The sequence below is a fragment of the Mastomys coucha genome, unplaced genomic scaffold (genome assembly GCF_008632895.1).
Source record: "Mastomys coucha isolate ucsf_1 unplaced genomic scaffold, UCSF_Mcou_1 pScaffold22, whole genome shotgun sequence".
NCBI lineage: Eukaryota > Metazoa > Chordata > Mammalia > Rodentia > Muridae > Mastomys > Mastomys coucha.
Genome location: NW_022196905.1, coordinates 174,184,129 through 174,197,315, shown reverse-complemented (window position 1 = coordinate 174,197,315; position 13,187 = coordinate 174,184,129). Strand labels below are relative to the sequence as shown.

Genomic DNA, 13,187 nt, shown 5'->3' with positions numbered 1-13,187 from the left:
ATCTTGTGTTTCCGGTGTGATGGTGTGTCCAGGACTTGCTATAGTGGGAGAATTGGGTTCTGATGATGTTAAGTGACCTTGGTTTGTGTTGTTTATTTTCTTATTCTTGCCCCCCACCATCTGGTTATCTCTAGTGCTACCTGCCCTTGCTAAATCTGACTGGAGTCAGTCCTTCCTGTGATCTTTGTTGTATCAGAAGTCCTCAGAGTCAAGCTGTCTCTGTGACCCAGTGATTCTGGGATCCTGTGACCCTGGGCTTGTTAGAGCACCTGGGAGTGCAGCAGCTTCCTTTGGGTGTTGTGCGACTGGCTGTGGAGCCTGTGCCCAACGTCTGCTCAAGATACCAGCCTAGAGAGACTGGAAGGAACCTGAGCCACTCTGCTGGTGGAGTTCCTGTATGCCTGGTCCTGCAGGTCCCAGTTACTCCCGGTGTTGGGACAGATGTTGGGTCCTCCTCACCTCTGATCTTGAGAGTGTCATAGCGCCTGGGAGTGGAGCTTTCTCTGGGTGTTGTGGGACTGACTGCAGAGCTTTTGCCCAAGGTCTGCTCAGGACACCAGCCCAGAGAGAGCGCTTTCTTTTCTTAAATGTATTTTCTATAGCTATTTTCTTTGTAGTTACTATGGGAATTATATTTCCTGAATTTATATCATTCTATTCTGCATATACTTTAACTTCAGTAACATACAAAATCTCTGCTCCTTTACATGTCTGCATATCCCTTTTAATTGTTAAATATAAAATTTATATCTTTATATATTGGGAGCATAAGACATGAAATAACATTTCAAAATAAGTTATCTCTGTCATATATCTCAGTACACTGATACTCACTTGTAGACTAGTATTTGTTCTCTTTAAATAGATTACCTTCCCAAAGCATGCAGAAAATAAAAGCAGCTGTAAATCATTGTTGCACTAACTATTCAATTATTATTGAACTTTTTATTTTTACACATATCTTTGAGTTACTATCTAATACTATTTTCTTTTAGCTTATAGTATAACCTTCTTGTGTATTTTTAAGAAGGCATATAGAGTGGTAATAAATTATCTTACCTTTTATTTATTTATAAATGATTCAATTTCCCCTTTGCTTTTAAAGAACAGAGTTAGACATGTAATTCTTGGCAGACATTTTATTTTTCTTTTAGCACTTTAAATATGTTGGCTAATTACCTTTTCATTCTCTAAGTTCCTTTTGCTTCTTAAACATTTTTTAAAATTGCATTTTATGTATTTAGTGTCTCCTGCAGGTCCAAGGACAAGTTGTGGTCAGTTCTCCCTTCCCTACAAAGCGAAGGTCCTTGGGATAAACTCAGCTGTCAGGCAGCAAAGGCCTTGACTCAGTAACGCTTTTCTTGCTGGCTCTATTAACTCTCTGATGAGAAATATGTTTTGATCCCTTTTTACTTTTGGTATCCTGTGTGTCCTGAGTAGCTTCCTTCTTACTTGGTTCAGAACCCTCCCTTAATGAGGCTTCCTGTGGTTCACTTTGAGGTTATCTCTCTTGGACTTGGTGGAATTTCTTGGTACGGTATATTCCTGTCTTTCAAGTTTCAGAGACTTTCAATCACATTTAGGTGACCTTCTCTTTCTGGAGTCCTCTTAGCATTTATGCTGGTTTCTTTGATGGTGTGCGAATGCCCTTCCTGCTCTGTACACTTCAACCTTTTCTTCTGTTCTTCATACACAGTAATTTCTGGCGTGGTCTGGTCAAGTTTACTGATTCATTTTTCTGTCTGGACAAATCTGCCTTTGAGGTTCTTTTTACCTTCAGAATTTCTTTTAGGATTTAAAAAAAAAAAAACCTCTTATTACTTCCGCTTGTCCACATCATTTTTTTATTATCCTTCTGGTCTTCGCTTAGTTAATGTGAAGGTTTCTTATTGTCTGCTTAGGTCTTTTTTTCAGTCTGGAAGTCATTTTAGCCAGACTGGGGGGAGCTTATAATAAGGAGGAGGAGCTTGCAGTAGGAGGAGGAGCTTGCAACAAGGAGAAGCTTGCAGCAGGAGGAGGAGCTTGCAACAAGGGGAACTTGTAACAAGGAGTGGAGTTTGTATGAAGTGTAACAAGTGGGGGAAGCTTGCAACAATGCAGCAGAAGTGGTCCGCTGTTTTTCTTCTTGAAAGGTGCTCCGGGGGCTGGGCTGAGTGAGGCTGAGTAGCTCCTTCTATTCTTAGAACCGACCTTGATCAAACTGTACCTTATTTCACAGTTCAAGTTTTCTAGAATTTTCACAGCAGCAGCAGACTCCAATGCTACACAATCGTTGCCTCGAGCGATATTTCTGGTACTGTTGTCTAGGAGGAAGAAAGGTGTGTATTGTTTTCTGTTTTATCATTCCTCTGTCCGTTAGCTATTTTAAAAAGTTTTAAAAGAAAAAATATGGAAACTTCATTTTTTTTCACCTTCATTGTCCGTGAATAATAATGTGATTAGAGAAGGGCCCTTAGATAAAATATTTTCCTGTCAAGACAGGATTGGCATCTATATTTCAAAGTCTCAGGCCAGGTTGGTTTTCATTTATTTTTATATTACTTATTGTTTATGAAGCTGGACATTTGAAACCATCTATCAACTAGTAACCATATATCATTTGGATGTAGGTCTGTTCTCACTAGCTTTTCTTAACATATAACAAACCACTTCCATCTAAGACGTGTATACTTTAATTGTGGATACTTCTCAAGATGAGACCCCATGAAATTAAAAAGATGTTGAACTGTATAGGAAACACCTACAGAATGGAAGAACATATTTTCTAGCTATATATCTGGCAGGAGATTAATGTCTAGAAGATTCAGAAACTCAACGAAACTGAACAATATAAACTCAAGCAATGCCAATGGTAAATGCACACATGGAGACAGTGTGCAGGTCTCAAGTCATAAATGGGCAAAATAAATACAAGAAAGTTTTCAACCTCACTATAGGTAAGTGACTGTTGGGTTTACTTTGGCAGATGGGAAAGCAACTGTATAGAGATGAAATACTTCAGAAATGCTAACTTCAGCTTCCTCCATCTACACCCAGGAGGTGAACCTGTTCCACAGCCCTCTGTGCACCTCTCCTGCCAGTGGAGAGCTGGTCTCCAGGGAGTGCTTCGACTCCAGGACTCAGGTGAGATCCACATTTTCTCTCCTGTGACTTTCGAAGGTGGGACCAGCCAGGAGGAACAGGGAGCAGAAGCTGCAGAGCAGCTAGGACAGGCTCATTCCTGAATCCATCTGCACCCAGGCGGGACTGCAGATCCACAGCCCTTTGTGCGCCAGTCTTACCAGGAGAGAGCTGGTTTGTGCACCAATCTCCCAGGAGTGCTGACACAACCTTACAGACCTACAGGAGGAACAAGCTCCAGCCAGAGACAGCAAGAACATTTAACACCAGAGATTACCAGATGGTGAAAGGCAAATGCAAGAATTTTATCAACAAAAACCAAGACTACATGGCATTATCAGAACCCAGTTCTCCCACCACAGCAAGTCCCGGATATCCCAAAACACCGGAAAACCAAGATTTGGATCTAAAATCATATCTCATGATGCAATAGAGGAATTTAAGAAGGACATAAATAACTTCCTTAAAGAAATACAGGAGGGCTGGGCAGTGGTGGCACACACCTTTAATCCCAGCACTTGGGAGGCAGAGGCAGGTGAATTTCTGAGTTCGAGGCCAGCCTGGTCTACAGAGTGACTTCCAGGACAGCCAGGGCTATACAGAGAAACCCTGTCTTGAGAAATCCTGTCTTGGAAAAACAAAAAAAAAACAAAAAAAAAAAAAAAAAAAAAAAAAAAAAAAAAAAAAAAAAAAAAAGAAAAAAGAAATACAGGACAACACAGGTAAACAGGTACAAGCCCTTAAAGAGGAAACACAAAAACCTTTAAAGAATTACAGGAGAACATGAGTGAACAAGCAGAAGCCCTTAAGGAGGAAACATAAAAATCTCTTAAAGAATTACAGGAAAACACAACCAAACAGGTGAAGGAATCGAACAAAACCATCCAGGACCTAAAAATGGAAGTAGAAACAATTAAGAATTCACAAAGAGAGACAACTCTGGAGAGAGAAAACCTAGGAAAGAAGTCAGGAGCCATAGATGCAAGCATCACTAACAGAATACAAGAGATAGAAGAGAGAATGTCAGGTGCAGAAGATACCATAGAAAACATTGACACAACAGTCAAAGAAAATGCAAAAAGCAAAAAGCTCCTAACCCAAAACATCCAGAAAATCCAGGACACAATGAGAAGAGCAAAACTAAGGAAAATAGGTATAGAAGAGAGTGAAGACTCTCAACTTAAAGGGCCAGTAAATATCTTCAACAAAATTATAGAAGAAAACATCCCTAACCTAAAGAAAGAGATGCCTATGAACATACAAGAGGCCTACAGAACTCCAAATATTTTGGGCCAGCAAAGAAATTCCTCTCATTTATATAATAAAACACCAAATGCACTAAACAAAGAAAGAATATTAAAAGCAGTGAGGGGAAAAAGGTCAAGTAACATATAGAGGCAGACCTATCAGAATTACAACAGACTTCTCTCCAGAGACTATGAAAGCCAGAAGGTCCTGGGCTGATGTCATACAGACCCTCAGAGAACTCTCAATTACCATAGATGGAGAAACCAAAGTATTCCATGACAAAAACAAATTTATACAATATATTTCAATAAATCCAGCCCTTCAAATGATAATAAATGGAAAACTCCAACACAAGGAGGGAAACTACATCCTAGAGAAAGCAAGAAAGTAATCTTTCAACAAAACTAAAAGAAGATAGCCATATGAACAGAATTCCAACTCTAACAACAAAAATAATGGGAAGCAACAATTACTTTTCCTTAATATCTGTTAATATCAATGGACTCAATTCCCCAATAAAAAGAAATAGACTAACATACAGGATATGTAAATAGGACCAAACATTTTGTTGCATACAGGAAACCAACCTCAGTGACAAAGAGAGATACTACCTCAGAATAAAAGGCTGGAAAACAATTCTCCAAGCCAATGGTCCCAAGAAAAAAGCTGGAGTAGCCATTCTAATATTGAATAAAAATAGACTTTCAACCTAAAGTGATCAAAAAAGATAAGGAAAGACACTTCATATTTATCAAAGGTATGATCTACCAAAATGAACTCTCAATTCTGAATATCTATGCTCCAAATGCAAGGGAATCTACATTCTTAAAAGAAACTTTACTAAAGCTCAAAGCACACATTGTACTGCACGCAATAATAGTGGGAGACTTCACTACCTCATCCTCATCAATGGACAGATCATGGAAACAGAAACTAAACAAAGACACAGTGAAACTAATGAAAGTTATGAACCAGATGGATTTAACAGATATCTATAGAACATTTTATCCTAAAACAAAAGGATATACCTTCTTCTCAGCACCTCCCGGTACCTTCTCCAAAACTGACCATATAACCAGTCACAAAACAGGCTTCAACAGATACAAGGAGATTGAAATAATTCCTTGCATCCTATCAGATCACCAAAGACTAAGGCTGGTACTCAGTAACAACATAAAGAAAAGAAAGCTCACATACACATGGAAGCTGAACAACACTCTACTCAATGATAGCTTGGTCAAGGAAGAAATAAAGAAAGAAAATAAAGACTTTTTAAGAGTTTAAAGAAAATGAAGCCACAACATACCTAAACTTATGGCACACAATGAAAGCAGTCCTAAGAGGAAAACTCATAACTCTGAGTGCCTCCAAAAAGAAACTGGAGAGAGCATATATCAGCAACTTGAGAGCACATCTGAAAGTTTTAGAAGAAAAAGAAACAAATTCAACCAAGAGGAGTAGACATTAGGAAATAATCAAACTCAGGGCTGAAATCATCCAAGTGGAAACAAAAAGAACTGTATGAAGAATTAATCAAACCAGGAGCTGTTTCTTTGAGAAAATCAACAAAATAGACAAACCCTTAGCCAGCCTAACTAGAGGGCTCAGAGACAGTATTCTAATTAAGAAAATTAAGAAATGAAAAGGGAGACATAACAACAGAAACTGAGGAAATCCAAAAAATCATGTGATCCTACTACAAAAGCCTATATTTAACAAAACTGGGAAACCTGGATGAAATGGACAATTTTTTAGACAGATACTAGGTACCAAATTTAAATCAAGATCAAATAAATGATCCAACCAGTCCCATATCACCTACAGAAATAGATACAGTCTATTAATAGTCTCCCAGCCAAGAAAAGCCCAGGACCAGATGGGTTTATTGCAGAGTTTTATCAGATCTTCAAAGAAAATGTAATACCAATATTTCTCAAATTATTCCACAAAATAGAAACAGAAGGTACTCTACCCAATTCATTCTATGAAGCCACAATTACTCTGATACCTAAATCACACAAAGACCTAACAAAGAAAGAAAGCTTCAGACCAATATCCCTTATGAATATCGATGCAAAAATACTCAATAAAATTCTTGCAAACTGAATCCAAGAACATATCAAAACAATCATCCATCATGATCAAGTAAGCTTCATCCCAGGGATGCAGGGATGGTTCAATATTTGGAAATCCATCAACGTAATCTACCATATAAACAAACTCAAAGAAAAAACTATGATCATCTCATTAAATGCTGAAAAAGCATTGGACAAAATCCAACACCCCTTCATGATAAAAGTCTTGAAAAGATCAGGAACTCTAAGGCCCATACCTAAACATAATAAACGCAATATACAGAAAACCAGTAGCCATCATCAAACTAAATGAAGAGAAACTTGAAGCAATCCCACTAAAATCAGGAACTAGACAAGGCTACCCACTCTTTCCCTACCTATTCAATATTGTACTTGAAGTCCTAGTCAGAGCAATCAGACAAGAAAAGGAGATCAAAGGGATACAAATTGGAAAGGAAGAAGTCAAATTATCACTGTTTGCTGATGATATGATAGTATACTTAAGTGACCCCAAAAATTCCACCAGAGAGCTCCTAAACCTGATAAACAACTTAAGCAAAGTAGCTAGAAATAAAATCAACTCTAGTAAATCAGTGGCTTTCCTCTACACAAAGGATTAACGGGCTGAGAAAGAAATTAGGGAAACAACATCCTTCATAATAGTCACAAATAATATCAAATACCTTGGTGTGACTCTAATTAAGCAAGTGAAAGATGTTTGACAAGAATATCAAGTCTCTGAAGAAGGAAAACGAGAAAGATCTCAGAAGATGGAAAGATCTCCCATGCTCACGGATTGGCAGGATTAATATAGGAAAAATGACCATCTTGCCAAAAGCAATCTACAGATTCAATGCAATCTCCATCAAAATTCCAACTCAATTCTTCACAGAGTTGGAAAGAGCAATTTTCAAATTCATCTGCAATAACAAGAAACCTAAGATAGTGAAAACTATTCTCAACAATGAAATAACTTCTGGTGTAATCACTATCCCTGACCTTACGCTGTACTACAGAGTGGTTATGATAAAAACTCCATGGTATTGGTACAGTGACAGGCAGGTAGATCAATGGAATAGAGTTGAAGACCCAGAAATGAACTCACAAACCTATGGCCACTTGATCTTTGACAAAGCCACTAAAACCATCCAGTGGAAAAAAGACATCATTTTAAACAAACGGTGCTGGCTCAACTGGTGGTTAGCATATAGAAGCATGCATATTGATCCATTCCTATCTCCTTGTACAAAGCTCAAGTCCAAGTGGATCAAGGACTTCCACATAAAACCAGATACACTCAAACTAATAGAAAAGAAAGTGGGGAAGAGCCTCGAGCACATAGGGACAGGGGAAAATTTCCTGAACAGAACACAAAGAGCTTATGCCCTAAGATCAAAAATTAACAAATGGGACCTCATAAAATTGCAAAGCTTCTGTAAGGCAAAAGACACTGTCAATGGGACAAAACGGCAACCAACAGATTGGGAAAAGATCTTTACTAATCCTATATCTGATAGAGGGCTAATATCCAATATATACAAAAACTCAAGAAGTTAGACTCTAGAGAACCAAATAACCCTATTAAAAATGGGGTACAGAGTTAAAAAAAGAATTCTCAACTGAGGAATACCGAATGGCTGAGAAGCAGCTAAAGAAATGTTTGACATCCTTAGTCAACAAGGAAATGCAAATCAAAACAACCCTGATATTCCACCTCACACCAGTCAGAATGGCTAAGATCAAAAACTCAGGTGACATAGATGCTGGTGGGATTGCAAGCTGGTACAGTCACTCTGGAAATCAGTTTTGTGGTTCCTCAGGAAATTGGACATAGTACTAACCTGAGGACTCAGCTATACCACTCCTGAACATATGCCCAGAAGATGCGCCAACATGTAATGAGGACACATGCTCCACTATGTTCATCGCACCCTTATTTGTAATAGTCAGAAGCTGGAAAGAACCCAGATGTCCCTCAACAGAGGTATGGGTACAAAAAATGTGGTACATTTACACAATGGAGTCCTACTTAGTGATTAAAAACAATGAATTTATGGAATTCTTAGGGAAATGGATGGATCTGAGAATATCATCCTGAGTGAAGCAACCCAATCACAAAAGAACACACATGGTATGCACTCACTGATAAATGGATATTAGTCTAGAAGTTCAGAATACATCAAGTACAATCCATAAGTCACAAGAAATTCAAGAAGGAAGACCAATGTGTGGATACTTTGATCCTTCTTAGAAGGGGGAACAAAATACCCATGGAAGGAGTTGCAGAGACTAACTATGGAGCAGAGACTGAAGGAAGGACAATCCAGAGACTGCCGCACCTGGGAATCCTTCCCATATTCAATCACCAAACCCAGACACTATTGTGGATGCCAGCAAGTGCTGGTTGACAGGAGCCTGATATAGTTGCCTCCTGAGAGGCTCTGCCAGTGCCTGAAGTGGAGGCTCACAGCCATCCATTGGACTGAGTATAGGATCTCCAATGAAGGAACTAGAGAAAGGATCCAAGGAGCTGAAGGGTTTGCAGCCCCTTAGGATGAACAACAATATGAACTAACTAGTACCCTCAGAGCTCCCAGGGACTAAACCATCAACCAAAGAGTACACATGGTGGGACTCATGACTCCAGCTGAATATGTAGCAAAGGATGGCCTAGTTGGTCATCAATGGGAGGAGAGGACCTTGTTCCTGTGAAGGTTCTATGACCCAGTGTAGGGGAATGAAGGACCAAGAAGCAGGAGAAGGTGGGTTGATGAGCAGGGGGAGAGGATAGAATAGGGTTTTGTTTTTCTTTCTTTCTTTCTCTCTCTCTCTCTCTCTCTCTCTCTCTCATTGGAAACTGGGAAAAGGGATATCATTTGAAATGTAAATAAAGAAAATATCTGCAGGGTAGTGGTGGTACATGCCTTTAATCCCAGCACTTGGGAGGTAGAGGTAGGTGGATTTCTGAGTTTGAGGCCAGCCTGGTCTACAGGGTGAATTCCAGGACAGCCAGGGCTACACAGAGAAACCCTGTCTTGAAAAAACCAAAATAAAATAAAATAAAATAAAATATCTAATTTAAAAAAAAAGAAAAAAGAAATGCTAACTTCAGAGGTTCTCTTTTTGCCTTTATGTGGTATTATCTTCCTTGCCATACTTCAAAGTTAAAGTTTGAATTATAACATTTTTTATAATAGGAATCACTGTTAAGAAAGTTGGCTTGCTATGAATTCATCCACGAGCTGCTTAGTTTATTATGTAGTAATGAACATGGTAAAGGCTGGTGTGGTGGCTCATGTAACAAGGAGGCTGAGACAAGAATGTAGCCATGAGTTTGGGGCCAGCCTAGACCAAGTGACACTATCATGAACCAACAAACAAACAAACAAACACAAACAGGTGAACATTTGTTTTATGTAGTGCCAATCACTCTATGAAAGAAAAATGCCATAAAAAGATAGCTTACAAAACACTCATTTTTGCATTAAAATTAAATTCCAAGAAATGTAAATATTGAATAGCAGTGGCCTATGTGTTACGTGGACGTTATGGACAAGAATACACTTCATATAATTTGGACAGTTGTAGGATGATTGACACATGGGTAATGTGTACATCGGGATAACATGGGAGCTCATGTGTTATCAGATGAAATGAAACATATACAACAATGTGATCTAGTCACCGAAAGGTAAACTGAGTGGATTAAGGTAAGTTATTTTTCAATTAAAATATTGTTAGCTTTTGGGACCCACTTTATCCAAAGAAATGGAAGGAAACAACAACAAAACTTAAGGCTTTCTCTTTGATTGTCTTCATTGTTATTGTATCCAGTCTGGCTATCTGAGTTAGATCTAGAGTGAACTTGAGTGAATGATACACTGACTTCTTTCTTATAATACAAGACTGATGCATCCAGTCTCTGCCCGACACTGGGCTAGAATCTGATCAGAGGAAGAAATACCCTTCAGTTAGACCATACTTGCAACAAGGGAGAATGGTGCATGCTTAATCCTAGTGGTTGCTGCTTGTGAGAGGGAGTGCGAGTGGGGATCTGGAGGGGGGCTAGTTCTCTCAACAAAGGCTGGCCTTTATTCCGAAGCACAGTTGGAAAGTGGAAAGCTCTGGTGTCATGATAAGTCCTTAAAAGACACCCCGTCTTTTTCTGGTTCTGCCTTAGAATTAAATTAAAGCGATTTGTGATTTGCAAAGGCATGAGTGAAATGGAAAGAATGTCTTCAAGGTTAATCACCTCGGCTCCCACCCCCAGACCCTTCAAGCGCTGAAGCACCAGCTGTCATTTACTGACCATCCCAGAGATTTGCTTCAGTGTAGCTTTCTCTGTGCTACATACTGTTAAGATTTTTTTTCTTGAAAAAGAGGAATTTACAATTCTGCTGACAGATATGGTTTCCTTTGCTGATACTGACTGGTCAACATAGCCCCATACCCAATTTGCAGCATTCCCCAAGGAGAGCAAAAGTTATTTCTGTGAAGGCAGGGGCAATGATAGAAAAGAGCACCCACCCAAAGGCTGAGGAAAGTAAGGAACTAGGTGTTTGCCCTGTACAACCTCAGCATGTGTAGCCTCAGGGAGCTAGTATGTGGTGGTCAGGTTGGAGAGAGGGATGCAGCCTACTGCTGGGTTTCTACAGAAAGTCCAAAGTGCATTAAGTGGATGGATGGCTTAGGGCAGTGGTTCTCATCTGTGGGTCAAGATGGGTGTGGAAGGACTCTTTCACAGGGATCACACGCATATCAGATATCCTGCATATCAGATATTTACATTAGGATTTATAACAGTAGTAAAATTACAGTTAGGAAGTAGCAACAAAATAATTTTGTGGTTGAGGGTCACTACAACATGCAGAACTGTATTAAAGAATGGCAGCGTTAGGAAGGATTCAGTGGCAAGACTAGGGGATGTTAGTTGAAGACAATGTCTGTACAACCCTTTGTGCAATAGATGCTGGAAAAGATAGTAAGACATGAAGTAATTGCAAGGCTTCTGGAAGACAGGTTGAGCCATGCATTCTGTTCTAGGTCCTAGCATTAATGAGCTGGGTCTAAGTCACTTCTCTGGTGGACTGGGGATGAAGATGATATGTCGCCTATTTTCTTGAATAGGTTTTTGTTCCGGCTTTAATTGGCATCACCCACAGTTCTCTGCTTTCTACAGCAGCGGTAGGCTGGGCTCTACTCTAGTGTGGTTGCTGATTGAGCCACACAGGATTGTCCATCTCTAGATTAGCCAGAAAATGGAGGCAGGTTTGCCAATGGAAGCGCCTCCCCAGACATGGTGGTTATTTGCTGAGAAAAGTAGTTTTGAACTCTCAGAAATTTAATAAATCCACGGGGAAGTTATTAGTTGATGGTTGCTAGAGCAGAAACAGCAGTCATGGCTGTGTGGTTGTTTCCAACTACAAGAGCTGTCTCTAGAGTAAGTCACATAAAGATGTCACAAGAAAAGGTAGAACTTTAAGGTAAGGGATTTGCTGTTCACACTGACTTGGTCACCAAGCAAAATATTCATGACTCAACACATTGTGTGTTTTCGATAAACATGTAAAACTATCACATAGCAAGTTAATACTAAAAATAGGAAAAAAAAACAAAAAATGTTTGATTATTTTTAAAAAGTGAAAATGTTTGCTCCCCTTTTGCCATTTATGGAAACTTTTACTAAGGCAATACTTTTCAGCATTTAAAATCCTGAAACCTCTTTATAGTCTTAAAGACTGCTGAGATTTCCAACAAATTTTCTTTGTAGAGGCTATACTTTCAAGATTTACTATGCTGGAATTAACATTCATAAGGAAAATGTTTTCTCATTAATTCATTTATATACTTTAACAAGGTCAATGTATGAGTCTATAAATATTATTGTATATAAGTTTTATTGTAAAAAAATTTCAAAAAATATCACACACTGAGATTAACTGGACCCAAAGTCTATGTATTTAGGTGAACTTCTGCATAGTTAAAATAGTAAATAATCTTTTCTTTTTTTTTAAAGTTTTATTGCAATATGATGAGAAAAGTTACATGATTTCAATTTATCTGAATTTGTTAACATTTAAAAACATTTTAAGTAAATAGAATTAAATCACATTCTTGTTTTCCTTTTGTACCCCAACTCCTCCCAGAGACCTCCCTTCAATACCTACAATATCTTTTTTGTCATATTTTTTAAAATTTATAAAATATTATAACAATAAATGTGAGTATTATAAACATTGTTTGATATAAAACAACAAGCAATTTAACAGTCTTACATAGATGCTTGTCTATGGCAATACTGAAACTACAAACGTTTTTCTTAATATAAATTTTAAATAACTCCAAATGTATTAACTATATATTTCAAAATAATATATCACTACTAATATTTTCTTAAATGAACATAAATATATAAAGTGTTTTTGTTTGTTTGTTTTGTATTTAGTAGAGCTTAAAATCTTGGCTCTTACTGTAGTAACTTGATACAAGAGTTATGTCAAGAAAAGCATTCAGATTTTTTTTTTTGAAAAACCTCTATACTGGTTTATATAATGGCTATACTAGTTTATAAATTCAGGCAATAGAAGATTCACCTTTCTTTACCCCTTGGAAGCATTTTTTTTTTATCACTTTTTACTTCATGATAGCCATTGTGACAGTGGTGAGATGAAATCTCAAAGCAAATTTAATTTGCATTTTCCTGATGGTTGAGGATGTTGAACACTTAAAAAAATATTGTCTAGG

The 13,187-nt window shown here is 38.1% G+C and overlaps 1 long non-coding RNA gene across 1 annotated transcript in view; it reads left to right on the top strand.

Annotated features, from left to right (window-relative positions):
- Positions 1–13,187, top strand: part of LOC116071320 — a 91,883-nt gene that overhangs the window by 17,268 nt on the left and 61,428 nt on the right. The window lies entirely within an intron of this gene.